Source organism: Nyctereutes procyonoides, unplaced genomic scaffold (genome assembly GCF_905146905.1).
Source record: "Nyctereutes procyonoides isolate TBG_1078 unplaced genomic scaffold, NYPRO_anot_genome, whole genome shotgun sequence".
NCBI lineage: Eukaryota > Metazoa > Chordata > Mammalia > Carnivora > Canidae > Nyctereutes > Nyctereutes procyonoides.
In genome coordinates this window covers 4,937,449-4,953,415 of record NW_026575151.1, presented here as the reverse complement: position 1 = coordinate 4,953,415, position 15,967 = coordinate 4,937,449, and the positions used below count along the sequence as shown (strand labels likewise).

At 40.9% G+C, this 15,967-nt stretch overlaps 1 pseudogene; it reads right to left on the bottom strand.

Moving 5' to 3' along the window:
• Positions 1-13,746: 13,746 nt before the first annotated feature.
• Positions 13,747-15,233, bottom strand: LOC129501846 (keratin, type II cytoskeletal 8-like; annotated as a pseudogene).
• Between the last annotated feature and the right edge of the window lie 734 nt (positions 15,234-15,967).

Genomic DNA, 15,967 nt, shown 5'->3' with positions numbered 1-15,967 from the left:
CATGGGCACCTGGGGGGCTCAATCGGTTAAGCATCTGCCTTCAACTCAGATCGTGATCTCAGGATCCTGGGATCAGCCCCCACAACGGGTCCCCTGCTCAGCGGGGAGTGTGTTTCTCTCTCCTTCTGCCACTCCCCCTGCTCTCAAATAAATAAATAAAAATAATAGATAAATAAAATACATTTTTAAATAAATAAAAATATTTTAAAAAATTATATAATTCATCTTAGCATGTAATATGTTTATTAAATACATTTTTAAAAATATTTTTTAAAAATTATATCATCCATCTTTTTTTTTTAATTTTATTTATTTACGATAGGCACACAGTGAGAGAGCGAGAGGCAGAAACATAGGCAGAGGGAGAAGCAGGCTCCATGCACCGGGAGCCCGACGTGGGATTAGATCCCGGGTCTCCAGGATCGCGCCCTGGGCCAAAGGCAGGCGCTAAACCGCTGCACCACCCAGGGACCCCTATATCATCCATCTTAACATGTAATATGTCTATTATTGTTACTTCTAAATAGATTGATAAATTCACATTTTTAAGTTCTCGGTTTTCATTTCTGAAATATATATTGATAGATATAACTCACATAAGCAAAAACTTTCTGAAATCCTCAATGATTTTTAAGAATATAATGGAATCCTGAGGCCAAAATGTTCGAGAACCACTGCACTAGAGTTATAATTTTTCCAGTGAGACAAAAGAATATGTGATCTTTAAATTGTGTTCTGCCTTGGGACGTTTCCTTATTTTCTCATGGCCCCAGATTCTTCTTCTATTACCTAGGACTGCCTATTCATGACGGTTGTTGTGAAGCTCAAAAACAAAAATAATGTATATGGCAGGGCTTTTCATAAACTATAAATTCTCTTGTACAAATGACAGCACTAAGGAGGAACTTGATGGTGTAACTTTATTTCTCTCTCCCACCTTCATCATCCCCACTCTCAATTCAACCCAAATGCAATCAAAGTAAAATCATAATTTTTGCTATAAAAATGCAAACTTATGGGGTGCCTGGGTGGCTCAGTCAGTTATGCACTTGCCTTTGGCTCAGGTCCTGGGATGGAGCCCCAACATCAGGTTCCCTCCTCTGCGAGGAATCTGCTTTTCCCTCTCCCTCTGCCTCTCCCTCTTCTTGTGCTCTCTTTCTCTCTCAAATACATAAAATGTTTCTTTAAAAAAAAGGCAAACTTACTTTTTCCAACCAAACTGTTACTCCCAATACCTTTCTACACAGCCATCCTATACCCTTCTTTGTTTTATTTATTCTTCTGTTCAGTTCTATACATTCTTATGTTTTATTTATTAATATTTGGCAATATGGTGTTTTTACAAGAATTTGAAATGTTCAGTAACTGACTTGTGCAATCAATCATTCCATTCCATTAAATAAATATTTAAGTATTTACAAAGTGTCAGGCTCTGAACAAGGCAGTGGTTATATAGCAGGGAAAAAACATACAAAAATCCCTGCCTAGAGAGAAAGTTTATATTCTAATGGGGGCTGGGGGTGAGATGATAGGTAGTGAAAGCCAACATTACATCAAAGGGTGATAATGAGCTATAGAGAAGAAGGGAAGGGGATAGAGGAAGGTGTAATAAATTATGTAACTATGACAAGGCTTCAGGACTATGATGTTATTAAAGCTAATAACTGATGTTGGATGGAGAAGATGGTTCAAGGCAAAGAAGACAACAAGCACAAAGGTCCTGAGGCCTGGTGTACAGCAAGGGTACAACAAGGAAGCAGGATACCTATGGAGAGCAAAATAGGGGGACAGTAGTAGAAAATGAGTAAGAGAGAGAGTGGTGTGGAGTAAAAGGACAAGATCCAAGGTCTTCCAAGGTCACTATGGAAGAGCTTTGAGCAGAGGACTGAATGGCCAGGTTCAGGTTAAAAGAACTACTTTGGGGCCACCCTGGCGGCTCAGCAGTTTAGCGCCACCTTCAGCCCAGGGCGTGATCCTGGAGACCTGGGATGGAGTCCCATGTCAGGCTCCCTGCGTGGAGCCTGCTTCTCCCTCTGCCTGTGTCTCTGCCTCTCTGTCTCTCTGTCTCTATCTCTGTCTCTCATGAATAAATAAATAAAATCTTAAAAAAAAAAAGAACTACTTTGACTACTTGCATGGAGAGTAGACCATTGAGCAGCAAAGATAAAGAAAGGCTAGCTAGGAGGCTTTGAAAAGAGATCAAAGTGATGACCACAGAGATGGTGGGAGGTAGACCGTCCAGATATGTTCTGATGGTTGAAACAGAAGGATTTGCAGGATTGGATGTGGGTTATAAGAGGAAGAGAGGATAACTAAGGATTTGGCCTGAACAACTGGAACAATGGAGTGGCCTTTTACTGAGAGGAGGTGGGCTGAAGGTGGACCAGGTCTGGATGGGAGGGAAGATTAGCAGTTGTTTTGGACATGTCAGTTAGGAGACACCTTTTTACATCCAAGATGTCAGGAAGTAGTCAAATATGAGTCTGGAATTCATGGGGGAAAGTCTGGGCTGGGTGTAAACTGGGGAACATCTGCATTTATATGATGCTTAGAGCTATATTGAGACTAAATGATACTGAGATCATGAGTATGGATAGGGAAGAGAAGAATTTCAAGGACTGAGACCTGAGCCTTTTAAATCAAGACTCTGGGGAAGAACCAGCAAGCAAGACTGAAAAATGACCAGTGAAGTTTAAGGAAAAGCTGCAGATTACTGGAATCTAAAAGTGAACAAGCATATCAGGGAGCACGGGAGTGAGGGATCAACCATGTCAAATGCTGCTAATAGGTCAAGTCAGATGGGAACTAAGAATTGACACTCAGATTTAGCAAAGGGAAAGTCATTACTGACCTTGATGAGAGCAGGATGGTAGCTGCATTAGGTAGCCCTACTGAAGTAGATTCAAGAAAGGATACAAGGAAAGCAACTAGGGACAGCAAAATACAGATGGCTCTTTTGAGGAGTCGTGCTATAAAAAGAAACAGAAAAACAGGGAGAAGGAGAATATAGGGTTGAGAGGCTTTGTCACCTGAAATATTTTTATGGAGGTGTTTATAAGATGTTTATAGACACTTTATTCATAGTTCTTTATATGTAAGTATACAAACAGCCAAGGTAGGACATAGATAAGTTTTACTCTCAATTTCTCTTTTCATAAACATGACTAGCAACTGTACAATGAAGAAGGAAAAAGCCAAGTCTTACAGAGAGACCAATGCCCCATCCCCCGACACATAGCTAACAGGCAGACCTTAATTGGCTTCAGACTTTGAGCACAAATGAACCCAAATGGATTCAACTTTACTGAACTATGTATCGTTTATTTTGTTACTGAAATAAGAGTATCAGGCAACTGGAAATCAATGAATTGATTTAAATATTATGCAAAAGATGGAGCTATTACTATGGGCACATTTTTATGATTTAAAAATCACATTTCAGCATTTTCCTTATGTCAGGGGCTATGACAGGGCAGCATTGATTAACACATTCAGACCCAATCATCAAGAAAAAGACTTGGAACTGCAAATTTCTCTTGTAAAAGATGTCTTCATAGGTACATACTGAGTTCAAAGTTATTAAATAATAACTACTGGGTTTTGGAGTTTTTTTGGCATGTAATTTGTTTTTTAACTTTTTACTATGAAAAATTTCATAATATGCAGAAGCAGAGAGAATAGATGATGACCTTCTTCTAGATATTGAGGACCCAGCTTCAATGATTACCAACTTATGGTTAGGCTTATTTCCTCTATAGTCCCTCCCTCTTTTCTCTCCTCAAGCACTGGACTCTTTTGAGACAAATCCCAGACAACACATCATTACATCTGTAATTATTTCAGTGTGTATGTCTAAAAGAGAAGGACTCTTTTTTAAAAGCCCGCTATAGGGATCCCTGGGTGGCGCAGGGGTTTGGCGCTTGCCTTTGGCCCGGGGCGGGATCCTGGAGACCAGAGATGGAATCCCACGTCGGGCTCTCTGCATGGAGCCTGCTTCTCCCTCTATCTGTCTCTCTCTCTGTGACTATCATAAATAAATAAATAAAATCTTAAAAGAAAGAAAAAAAAAAGCCCGCTATATTATTAACAACCATTTACACACCAAAAACTAGTTAGATTTCTTAATTCCATCCAGAAATCCTTCAGTGTTCACACTTTCTCAAATGTCCCATCAATGTATTTTTACATGTAGTTTGTTTGCATCAGCATTCTAACAAGGTCTACAAATGGACACATCATTTTTGTAGGAGATAAATGAATATTTTAAGACAGTTTTGCAAATTACCAGCTCTTTAGTGTTAGGGTAGATAGTATAAAATTCATTTTGATTGAAATGGGAACAGTGTATTTTTAAATATTACTTGTTATAACGAATCTTCCAAACTTGAAAAGGATTTTCTCAAACAAAATAAAAAGTGGAGATATGATTTGGGGCTGCCAGTTACAAATACATTCATGACTGACATGGAAGTTTCCAGTTGAAAACTTAAATCTGATTTTTAAAAAATATGTATTTCTTATGGTAGTTGCCTTGGCTCTGTGTTGTAAGCCGTAGCCCATTCATTCTTCTTAGCTATACTAACATAGCCAGCTTAAACATTCTTCAGTTCGGTCCAGTTCTAAGAAACTATTCTCTTATCCTCCAAAAAGAATCAAAACACAGCACGTAATAAAAATAATTACATGTTAAAAATTTCTGCATGAGTAAATTATGACTCTGATTCTGGTGTTACAGGAGGTTTGGCTAGAGCAAAACGAGGACCATATGACCATAACACTTAAGGTATTAAGAGTTAAGCAAACACCTATCTTTTTTTAAAAAAAAAATTTAATTTTTATTTATTTATGATAGTCACACAGAGAGAGAGAGAGAGAGGCAGAGACACAGGCAGAAGGAGAAGCAGGCTCCATGCACCGGGAGCCCGACGTGGGATTCGATCCCGGGTCTCCAGGATCGCACCCTGGGCCAAAGGCAGGCGCTAAACTGCTGCGCCACCCAGGGATTCCAGCAAACACCTATCTTAAACATAATTACACTAGTTTACTGCTTTTTACTGTCACTATCATAGAGCATCCAAATCGGGAGGACCCTTGGAGCTCCAGTCTTTTTCTCTTAGGGGTAAAGCAACTAAGGCTGAATGACTTACCTAATGTCAAACAGCAAAACAGCTGGCCCCCCAAACCCAGGTCACCCGACTAGACTACTAGGCCAATCCTTTCTTATGCTGCTCTGTCACACTGAGTCTCTTAACTGCCAGATTATTTCTGATTCAAAGCCATTCTATTTCCATTAAAAGTCTCCCCTCCTCTTGGGGGAGCAAGATTTGGGAGCGCCACTTTTAAGTTGTCATTCGTCTTTATTTTACTTTCTACAGTCATTTCAGAGGATGCTGTTAACTATTTTAAGTGGTTTGTTTTAATTTCCCTATTTAATGTGACCTTATTTAACTATACAATACAGCTCTACCGATTATTAATTTACCTCCTACAATTTCTGCAAAATCCTTTTGGCCAAGATGGAATGAGAGCCTAATGCAGTTTTCAAAGTTTAGTAAATACTTATTATCTCCAAATTAAATTCATGTTTGTCTTTTAAAGCAGTTAGCTATCATATTTATTGTCTTCCCAAAAGTACAGCATAGTACTTACCAATTTTCACCCCATAGCAAAGACACATTGTCAATAAACCATGAGAAATATTTTTAAAAAGAATACCACATAGTTTGTTATAATAGCTCCCCCTAGCGAACATTCCACTATTGTTTTTTAAACACCATTTAGAGCAATTACTTTTAATACTTACTACCTTTTCTTAGAGCTTTTCTATCACACATACAAACAAAAGTTATGTTACTAAATGTATTTTCAGCCTTACATATACTCACAAGAATTTACCCCATCTGCAGAGTGGTTTTCAACTAGAAAAGAATAGTGTAATTTTTTGCATTCACCTTGAAACAGAAAAAATGAAAAAGAACAAAGAAGTCAGTAAATATGATTGATAATATTAACTATGTTTTACTGAGGATTCACTCTGTGCTATAGATTCTGCTCGGTACTTAAATGGGTTTTTTATTTATTTTTATTTTTTATTTATGATAGTCACAGAGAGAGAGAGAGAGAGAGAGAGAGGCAGAGACACAGGCAGAGGGAGAAGCAGGCTCCACACACTGGGAGCCCGACATGGGATTCGATCCCGGGTCTCCAGGATCGTGTCCTGGGCCAAAGGCAGGTGCCAAACCGCTGTGCCACCCAGGGATCCCTTAAATGGGGTTTTAATTTAATCCCTGTATTACTTTATGTTGTTAATGTGATTACTAATCTCACTTTACAGATGAGGAAACGAAGTCTTTGACCTAAGGACATATAGCTAGCAAGAGACAGCTGAAATTTGGATCCAGGTAGTCTGACTCCAGCTCTTTAGTGTTAGGGTAGATGGTATAAAATTCATTTTGATTGAAAGGGGAACATTCCACAGAATAGAATAATGCTCCAAGCCATTATTAACAGCTACAAGACAAGTTACATCTCAAACTTGGTTTTTCTCATAATAGCAAAACTGCTTGCTAGATTATTGCATTATTTATCCTCTCTACTTTGCTTGTCACAGAAAGACTGGAAGTCCTACTGTCTCAGGGTTATAATTCCCCCCTTTCTGCACACCCACCTGAGTCTATAGCTGCCATCTTGTTAAGAAGTCGTAGATTAAAGTATTGCATCAGTGTAAAGAAACTCCCTGAACTTGAGCACTACACTGTGCTTATGTAAGAAAATATCTCTATTGTTAAGAAATATACATGGAAACGTATGGGGGTAAGTTAGGGGTAAAGGGTAATGATGTACATAATGGACCCTCACATGGTTCAGGAAAAGGGGTGTGTGTACATATATGTGGGCACAGAATTTCAGAGTTGCAAGACAGAAAGTTGCCTGGTCAGATAGGGGTGTGGTTGCACAAAAGTGAGAATGTACTTAACGCCACTGAACAGTGCTCTTAAAAATGGTTAAGGTGGGGCATCTGGGTGGCTCAGCAGATTAAGCATCTGCCTGTCGACTCAGGTAATATTCCTGGGGTCCTGGGATCAAGCCTTGAATGGGGCTCCCATCTCAGTGGGGAGTCTGCTTCTCCTTCTCTCTACCCCACCACACCCCACCCCTGCTCATGCCCTCTCTATTTCAAATAAATAAATAAATAAAAATTTAAAGAAAACATACATAGAGAGAGGGGGGGAGAGAAAGAGAGAGTAAGCAAATGATAGAGCAAATAGGGTAAAATGTTAAGGAGAGGTAACTTTGGGTAAAGAACATTTGGGAGTTCTTCATACTACTTTGACTTCTGTAATTTTTCTGCAAGCTTGAAATTTTTTCCAAGTTCAATTTTACATGTAAATAAAGTAATAGCAACAGTCACAGCTACCTTGAGAGTGGCAGGAGATGCCCTCTGGGAGCTGCTACCTGCATCCAGCTCTGCACCCGCCCCCGCCCCCCCACTCTGCACTGCACCTGTGCAGTGGCCCTTTCTTTCAAAGGCCTCTGATGTGAGGCCACGTGACCAAACCGACTGCATTCTTTTAATGAACTGTCTGGCTCCCAGCGGCCTGGATAAGATCAGGGAGTGGGTGTAAGGTAAAGAGACCTCGACAAGGTGGGGAGGAGTCTGCACCTGGCTGATCCTGACCCCACAGATTAGCCATGTGGCCTGAGCAAATCATGCCACCCCCAGATAAACACACCAACCTGGAATTTATCTAAGGTCCCTTCCATGGTTTTATGTTTTACACCCACCACTTTTCAGAACTGGCCACCAATGAAGCAGTAGATGATATATCTCTAATGTTAAAGCCACCGAGGATTTGAAATCTTCCATGTGTTACTTTCTTTTCTTGCTGCTTGACCTTTGTATTATGTCGCATTCTAGGGAAAGTAGAGGTAAGGGTATGTGTGTGCACTCGTGCAGAGAGAGAGTCTATCAGGAAGACAACACCTACAAATGATGATATTTAAAGATCTGTAGCACTGAAATTTTAAAAAGGTATGTTGGAACAAATATAGCCTGGAAGAAAGTGGTGAAAGAGGTCCAGTGTTTCTTCTGTATGGTCATTAAAATGCAATTTGAATTTTACATGCTCTTCAAAGAATATCTTAGCAGAATTCATAATACTGCTTTTAATAAAGAACCAAAAATGGGGCAGCCTGGGTGGCTCAACAGTTTTGCGCCGCCTTCAGCCCCGGGCCTGATCTTGGAGACCCGCGGTCGAGTCCCATGTCGGGCTCCCTGCGTGGAGCCTGCTTCTCCCTCTGCCTGTGTCTCTGCCTCTCTCTCTCTCTCTCTCTCTCTCTGTGTCTTTCATGAATAAATAAATAAAATCTAAAAAAAAAGAACCAAAAATGTGGGCAGTTAAAAAAAACCTCTAGCATTAACTCACAACTAAAATGAATTTCATTTTTTTTATTCTTTATCTAAACACACTTTAGTTAATATATAGTGTATTATTAGTTTCAGGGATAGAATTTAGTGATTCATCAGTTGCTTATAACACCCAGCACTCATTACATCATGCGCCCACCTTATTGCCCATCACCCAGTTACCCCGTTTCCCCCACCTCTCCTCCAGCAATCCTCAGTTTCGTTTCCTAGAGTTCAGCATCTCTTATGGTTTACTTCCCTCTCTATTTTCATCTTATTTTATTTTTCCTTCCTCCCCCTATGTTCATATGTTTTGCTTCTTAAATTCCACATATAAGTGAAGTCATATGGTATTTGTCTTTCTCTGACTGACTTATTTTGCTTAGCATAATACCCTCTAGCTCCATCCTCACTCCACCAAACAAATGGCAAGATTTGTTTCCTTTTGATGATTGAGTAATATTCTACTGTGTATATACTACATCTTTATCTATTCATCTGTTGATGGACATCTATAAAATGCCTTTCATTTTATGAAATGCTTTGCAGTTTGGAAATAGTTCTAGATTCATGTTCTTGTCTTCTGAAGAGCTCTATGAGACAGTTGGGTCAGGCAAAATTATCCCCACTTTCTTTTAAAAGAGTTACTATTTATTTGAGAGAGACAAAGAGTGAGGATGCAGGAGAATAGACGGAGAGAGAGAGAATCTCAAGTAGACTCCCCACTGAACATGTGGGGCTTGGTCTCATGACCTGGGCCAAACTAAGAGTGGGACACTTAACTGAGCCACCCAGGGGCCCAACATTATCCCTATATTAAAGATGAGTACATTGGTTCCAAGAATGCAAATGATGCACATCTCATTTATGGTGGATCATCAATTAGAATCCCATATCTCTGACCCTATGTTGATATTCTTCCCTCAAATTTCAAAACCTGTGAGATTTTTTTTTCCACAAAATAGGTCTGTATGCTTCAAAAAGGTCACCGTCATGAAAGGCAAAGAAAGACTTAGAAACTGCCTTCTAGAATAAAGAAAACTAAAGAGGCACCACAACTAAATTGAATGTGTGGTTCTTGACTGGATCTTGAATTAGGGAGAAAAAGTTGCTTTTATAAAATACATTATTGAGTACACTGTCAAAATTTCAATTTAGAAATGTGTTTTGTTAAAATTTCGGAATTGTTTCTTGTTAAAATTTCAGAATTTGATAATAGTACCATGGTTATATATGGCAATGCCCTTGTTCTTAGGAGATGATACTGAGGTACTTAGGGATAAAGGGCCATAATCTCTAGCTTACTTCTAATTTGTTCAGGAAAAAATAATTAAAAGAATAAAAAATATTGTACAAATTATATTGTATATTATAACCATATTTATTAGAAATATATGTGTAGCAAATATAATGTCTAGAAGTTCTTTGTAATATTATAATTTTTCTGAGGTCTGAAATATCAAAAGTCCAATAAAATAAATAAAAAAGAAAATATCTGACTTCAAAACACTCTAGGAAATATCCTATTGATCTCTATTATTTTCATTACAATAATAATAGTGTAATAGTGCTGCTTCTATGATTTTATTATAATATACTGTCTTCATCTGTCATTACTGAGAAATATAGTAATTCACAGAAATCACTTTTCTAAAACACAAGCGAAAACAAAGTATAGACCCTTCAATGCTGATATACATTTTTAAAACCAACTTACAAATACATTTAACATATTTATATTTTTTTGTTTTTTTTATTTTTTTAAGATTTTATTTATTTATTCATGAGAGACACAAAGAGAGAGAGAGATGCAGAGACACAGGCAGAGGGAGAAGCAGGCTCCACGCAGGAAGCCCGATATGGGACTCGATCCGGGGTCTCCAGGATCAGGCCCTGGGCTGAAGGTGGTGCTAAACCACTGAGCCACCAGACTGCCCCCATATTTATATTTTAAACAAAGTGTGAGGAACATAATGTATTCATGATTCTGCACATTTTAGGAGTCAAATGCTCTAAATAATCCATGTGGTGATAATTGTTCCTTGGAGGCTATTGAGATGTGTAAAGCTTTTTGCATCTAATCTACAGGACACCCCCAACCCCAACTGCTGACCTCTGAGTCTTGCTGGAGAAGCTGCCATGGTAAATTCAAGATTATCAGCTTCACTACCTGACCATCTTACAACTGCCTTTAATTCTCTAATTCTTTCATTTTCACACTCCCTTTCAAACCACTAAAATATTCCATGTCAGCCAATTCACCAAAACAGTGTTTGTTATGATCTCCTAGTTGATAAATCCAATACGATCTCCTGGTCCTTACTTTACTTGATTTCTCTGCAACATTTAACTGATAGTTCTTCCATTCTTTCTGAGACCATTTCTCCCCCTGGTTTTCATGGGTCTAAGCTTTATTGATTTTTCTATTTCCACTATTATTCTTTCTTCATATCCTTGAAGGAAAAGGCCTTTTTTTTTCCTTCTGTGTTTTGGTTTTGCTTTTTTGAGAAATAAAGTGTTGTTTGTTTTGTTTTGTTTTGTTTTGAACTCTTAGCTATTATTATGAATTCTCACAGCTAGAGACAGGTGGGAAGAGAAAGAAAAATGGAGTTAAGCACAAGGAAGAGAAATGAGCAACAGGTGAGAAGAAAATATTATAAGTATTTTATTCAAAAAATGGTGTATGTTCAGAGACACATGTCAGATTAGAAGGAAGTATAAAGGCACATAAGGACAACTGGGACCAGTTTCCACTTCTCCTGCCTAGTACTTACCAGTGAGTTTAAAGGCAGTGCCTCCATCTGAAGTAAGCGTTGGAGGAGACCTATTTTGGCAGATGTTATTTTACCTGGAAAATGGGTGTGGGGGTAGGTGGGTGTCTGGTGTGTCTGTATATACACTCCAAGGCTCTATTATATATATTTGAACTAACTCATAGCCCTCCTCAGTTCTAATTGAGTAAATAGATATTACAGGAAGTAGAACTGGCAGCCTTTTGACAAGAAGCTTTCTTTCAGACACCCTTACCCCATCCCCATCTCCCTTACACCTACTTTCAATAATATTCAATAGAGGGAGGAGGGGCTGCCTGGGAAGGCAAGGTCTCCCGTCCAAGGCTAAGGAGTAGTGATGGGAGTAGAAGATTCCAATACCCCAAAGAAGAAAACTCCTTATTTAGCAAGGATTTACTCAACAATCACTGCTGTGCACTTTCCAGACAGCATCTACTTTCCAGGAGCTCAGCATTCAGTGGGGAGATAAAGCCATAAAGAGGTACTCTAGTCTAATATACAAAGGAGAGTGGTACACCGTGGCTCTCTTCTCTGCAGAGTTGTACAGTTAAGTGAAGCTTCTGTATCAAGGTGAGTATTGAAGGATGAATGAACATTTCACTGAGTAGGAACTAGAGTCTGATTAACTCAACTTTCTGCACCTGAGAGTCATAAGGTAAGAATATATAGAGACTTATCACCTCGGAAGCTGATGGCAGATCCAAAGGGGATGACAAACAGAGGGAAAAGTTCATTCTGTGATCATTTTAATACATTTTCATATTCAAACATGTAATGGATTATCAAATTCATGTGAAGTTTTTAAGATAAATCATAGAACTTTAAAGGAAGGTCACTATTTTAAGTACTTCAGAGTTTGCCACCAGCCCTGGAAGATTGCATTTCTTTTCTTTGCTCTTATAGGCAAGTCCCTGATCATTTCATATATATTTTTTTAAAGATTTTATTTATTTATTCATGAGAGACACACAGAGAGAGGCAGAGACACAGGCAGAGGGAGAAGCAGGCTCCATGAGGGGAGCGCGACGTGGAACTCGATCCTAGGACTCCAGGATCACGCTCTGGGCCAAAGGCAGGTGCTAAACCACTGAGCCACCCAGGGATCGTTTATATTTGATGTTTTAAGATTTATGTTAAATATATTTCTATTGCATTCCTCTCCTTCCTTTTATGCTTATAATGTCTTTCATGCAGAGACCAGCGAGGTAGCCACTCATGATTTTTCAACTTGGATATAATTTCCCTGCATTTTTCCTCTTCACAAACTTTAATTCTTTAATCCATTTGAAATTTATTTTTATTCATTTATTTAAAGTGCACGTATTAGGCATGGAAACCAAATAGATTTTTTTCTTCCTAATTACCAATTTTCCTAATATATCCTATTATTTTTCCTGTTTTTTCATGGTATACCCCTCATCCATACCAACTCCTCTTTTGTGACAGATTCTATCACTGACCTATTTATTCTCTCCAAATGGAGTTTTGCTTGTAATTGCATGAATGTCAAAGTTATTTGAGTAAAGCAGGCCACAGTACAGTAGTAGTCAATCAGTATTCCTCACAACCAATAGACTGAGTTCTGCCTAACCTGGACAAGGAAGGAACTGGGACGGACCTGTGGCAGCTCCTAGAGTCAACGGAAAAGCTGAACAACCATAGGGCAAGTCCAAAACCCTCACAGCTCCAGGCTCTGAAACAGAATGCTCTGTAGAGCACCACCTCTGGGATGGACGGGCATCAGTTTCCCAGCCTTTGTGTCAACCAATCAGAACTCAGACTGCAGGGGGACCAAATCCACAGAACCAACCTGGGTCACACGCTCACCTAAATCAAACAGATGTTAGTGGAAGAAAAGAAAATGAATGTAAGTAAATCACTCAGTGTAGCTCTACCCAGGCCCCACCTCAGCTGCCTGCACTCAAGCTCTTGTCTCAGTCTCCATTCTCAAGGAGGAACCAGACTGCAATTCTTTCCAGTACCAGATGTGACACAGAAGAAGACTGAGACCTCCCTGATGTTGCCAGTTCTTTGTGGATAACAATTTTCTTGGATTCTTGTAGGATTTCTTCTTTATCATTAACGTTTTCAATTCTATCAGAATATATTCAGGCACGTTGCTTTTTGCAAAATTTGTCTGGTACATAGATGGCACTTGCTCTTAATTTTCAAAGTGGGGTCTTTGTGTGTTTTTTTGAGTACATGTTCACATATTTATTGGACATTGAACTTTTTCTATTTGGGAATACACATAATTTTTGACTTTTCTATTTGATTATTTTACTTTTATTACTTGTATTTTTTATTTTTATTTTTATTTTGGGGGACTGGCAGCAGCTTTATTTGGGAAGAGACACTTGAATTGGCTTTCAGTTGGGGGCATGGACAAGAAGGGGTACCCAGGGCAATAGACTCCCCGTAAGGGTAGGCTGAGGACTGCAGCTGAGCCTTGTACCGTACAAGCAAGGCTCCCCTGCACAGTTCCTTCCCCAAAGGCTTTATGGGGGCCACAAGAGCAAGGAGCCTGGGAGGGCCCATGGTGGCTGTTCACTTGGGCAGGACGTCAGACGACTCAGACGCCAGCTTCCCATCACGAGTCTTGATCTTCTTCACAACCATGGCCTTGGAGGAGCTGCTGTGGCTGAAGGAACAGCCAGGGCCAAAGATGGACTGGAAGGAGCTGTGGCCATAGTTGAGGCCAGGGCTTGTGAGGCCCCCATAGGCCAAGTTCAGGCCACCTGAGTAGCCGCTGGTGGTCTTCGTATGGATGCTCATGTTCTGCATCCCAGACTCCAGCCGGCTCTCCTCGCCCTCCAGCAGCTTGCGGTCGGTGGCGATCTCGATGTCCAGGGCCAGCTTGACGTTCATGAGCTCCTGGTACTTGCTCAGCTGCCAGGTCATGTCCTGCTTGGCTCACTGCAGGGCGGCCTCCAGCCCGGCCACCTTGGCATTGGCGTCCTGAATGGCCAGCTCCCCGCGCTGCTCAGCATCGGCGATGGCAGCCTCCAGGGCAGCCCTCTGGTTTTTGAGGGTCTTGATCTCAGCCTGGAGGCAGCTGATGCTCAGGTTCATCTCAGAAATCTGTCTTCGTGCGACAGAGGTCATCCCCGTGCTTCTCAGCCAATGTCTGCAGCTCCTCATACTTGATCTGGTACATGGTCTTGGCCTCTGCCCAGCTGTGGTTGGCGCTGTCCTCATCCTGGGCCTTGACCTCGGCCTTGATGTCGTCCAGGTCCAGGAGCAGCTGTTGTCGTCCATGGACAGCACGACGGACGTGGCCAGACGTGGCCGAGATCTGGGACTGCAGTTCATGGGTCTCCTCTTCATACAGCTGCCTTAAGAAGTTGATCTCATCGGTCAGCCCTTCCAGGCGGGACTCCAGTTCCATCTTGTTCGTGTAAGCTTCATCCACATCCTTCTTGAAGAGGACAAATTCATTCTCCATATCTGTGCGCAATTTGATCTCATCCTGTATTTATTCTTGAAGTCCTCCACGAGCCCCTGCATGTTGCCAAGCTCCACTTCCAGCTTCAGCTTCTCCTGCCCCAGGGTGTCCAGCTGCCTCCGGAGGTTGTTGATGTAGCTCCCAAACATGTTGTCTATGTTGCTCCGAGCAGTTTTCTGCTGCTGCAGGAGGCCCCACTAGGTCTCCAGGATTTTGTTCTGCTGCTCCACATGTCTGACCTTGTCAATAAAGGAGGAAAACTTGTTGTTGAGGCTCTTGATCTGCTCCTTCTCCTGGGTGCGCACTGCCTGGATGTTGAGGTCCACCTCCAGCTTAAGGGGGCTCAGCAGGCTCTGGTTCACTGAGACAGTCATGATGCCCCCGATGCCCCCGGGCCCTCCGTAGCCCCTGACCACACTCATGCTGCTATTCAGGCTACCCTGGAAGCTGCTGTGGCTGCTGCCCACCCAGGAGAAGGTGGAGGAGCTGATGCGGGAGCCAGGCCCACTCGTGTAGGAGCGGCTGCTGAAGGCCCGGGGCCAGAGGTGGACACCTTGTAGGACTTCTGGGTCACCCTGATGGACATTGTGGAGGCTTCCATGGAGGCTGGAGTGGAGGCGAGGAGGCCGAACCTGACAGAGGCTCTAGAAGGAGCGTGATGAGCTGCTTCTAGGTGGGCTGTATTTTTTTTTATCTATTTAGTAGTATGTTTTACACATTTTCAATATAAGAATTGAAAAAATGGGAAATAATGTAAGACTGAAGCATGAATTTAGAGATGTTTTTCTAGGTGGATATCCACACATTAATCAAAAATATCTATCACTGGGATGCCTGGGTGGCTCAGTGGTTAAGTGTCTGCCTTTGGCTCAGGGTGTGATCCTGGAGTCCCAGGATTAAGTCCCACATCAGGCTCCCTGCATGGAGCCTGCTTCTCCCTCTGCCTGTGTCTCTGCCTCTCTCTCTCTCTGTCTCTCATGAATAAATAAATAAAATCTTTTTTAAAAAAAGGTCTATCACTACCATGATAAATCAATTCTGATTTTCCCCAAGTATGAAAGTTTAATATATATGCATATATATTTTATATATATGCTCATTTATATATTTTTAATTAAAATTCAACTAATTAACATAGTGTATTATTGGTTTCAGAGGTAAAGGTCAGTGATTATCAGTCTTATATAACACTCCCTGCTCATTACATCACATGCCCTCCTGAATGCCCATCACCCAGTTACTCCATCCCCCGACCCACCTCCCCTCCAGCAACCCTCAGTTTGTTTCCCCTCCAGCAACCCTCAGTTTGTTTCCTATAACTAA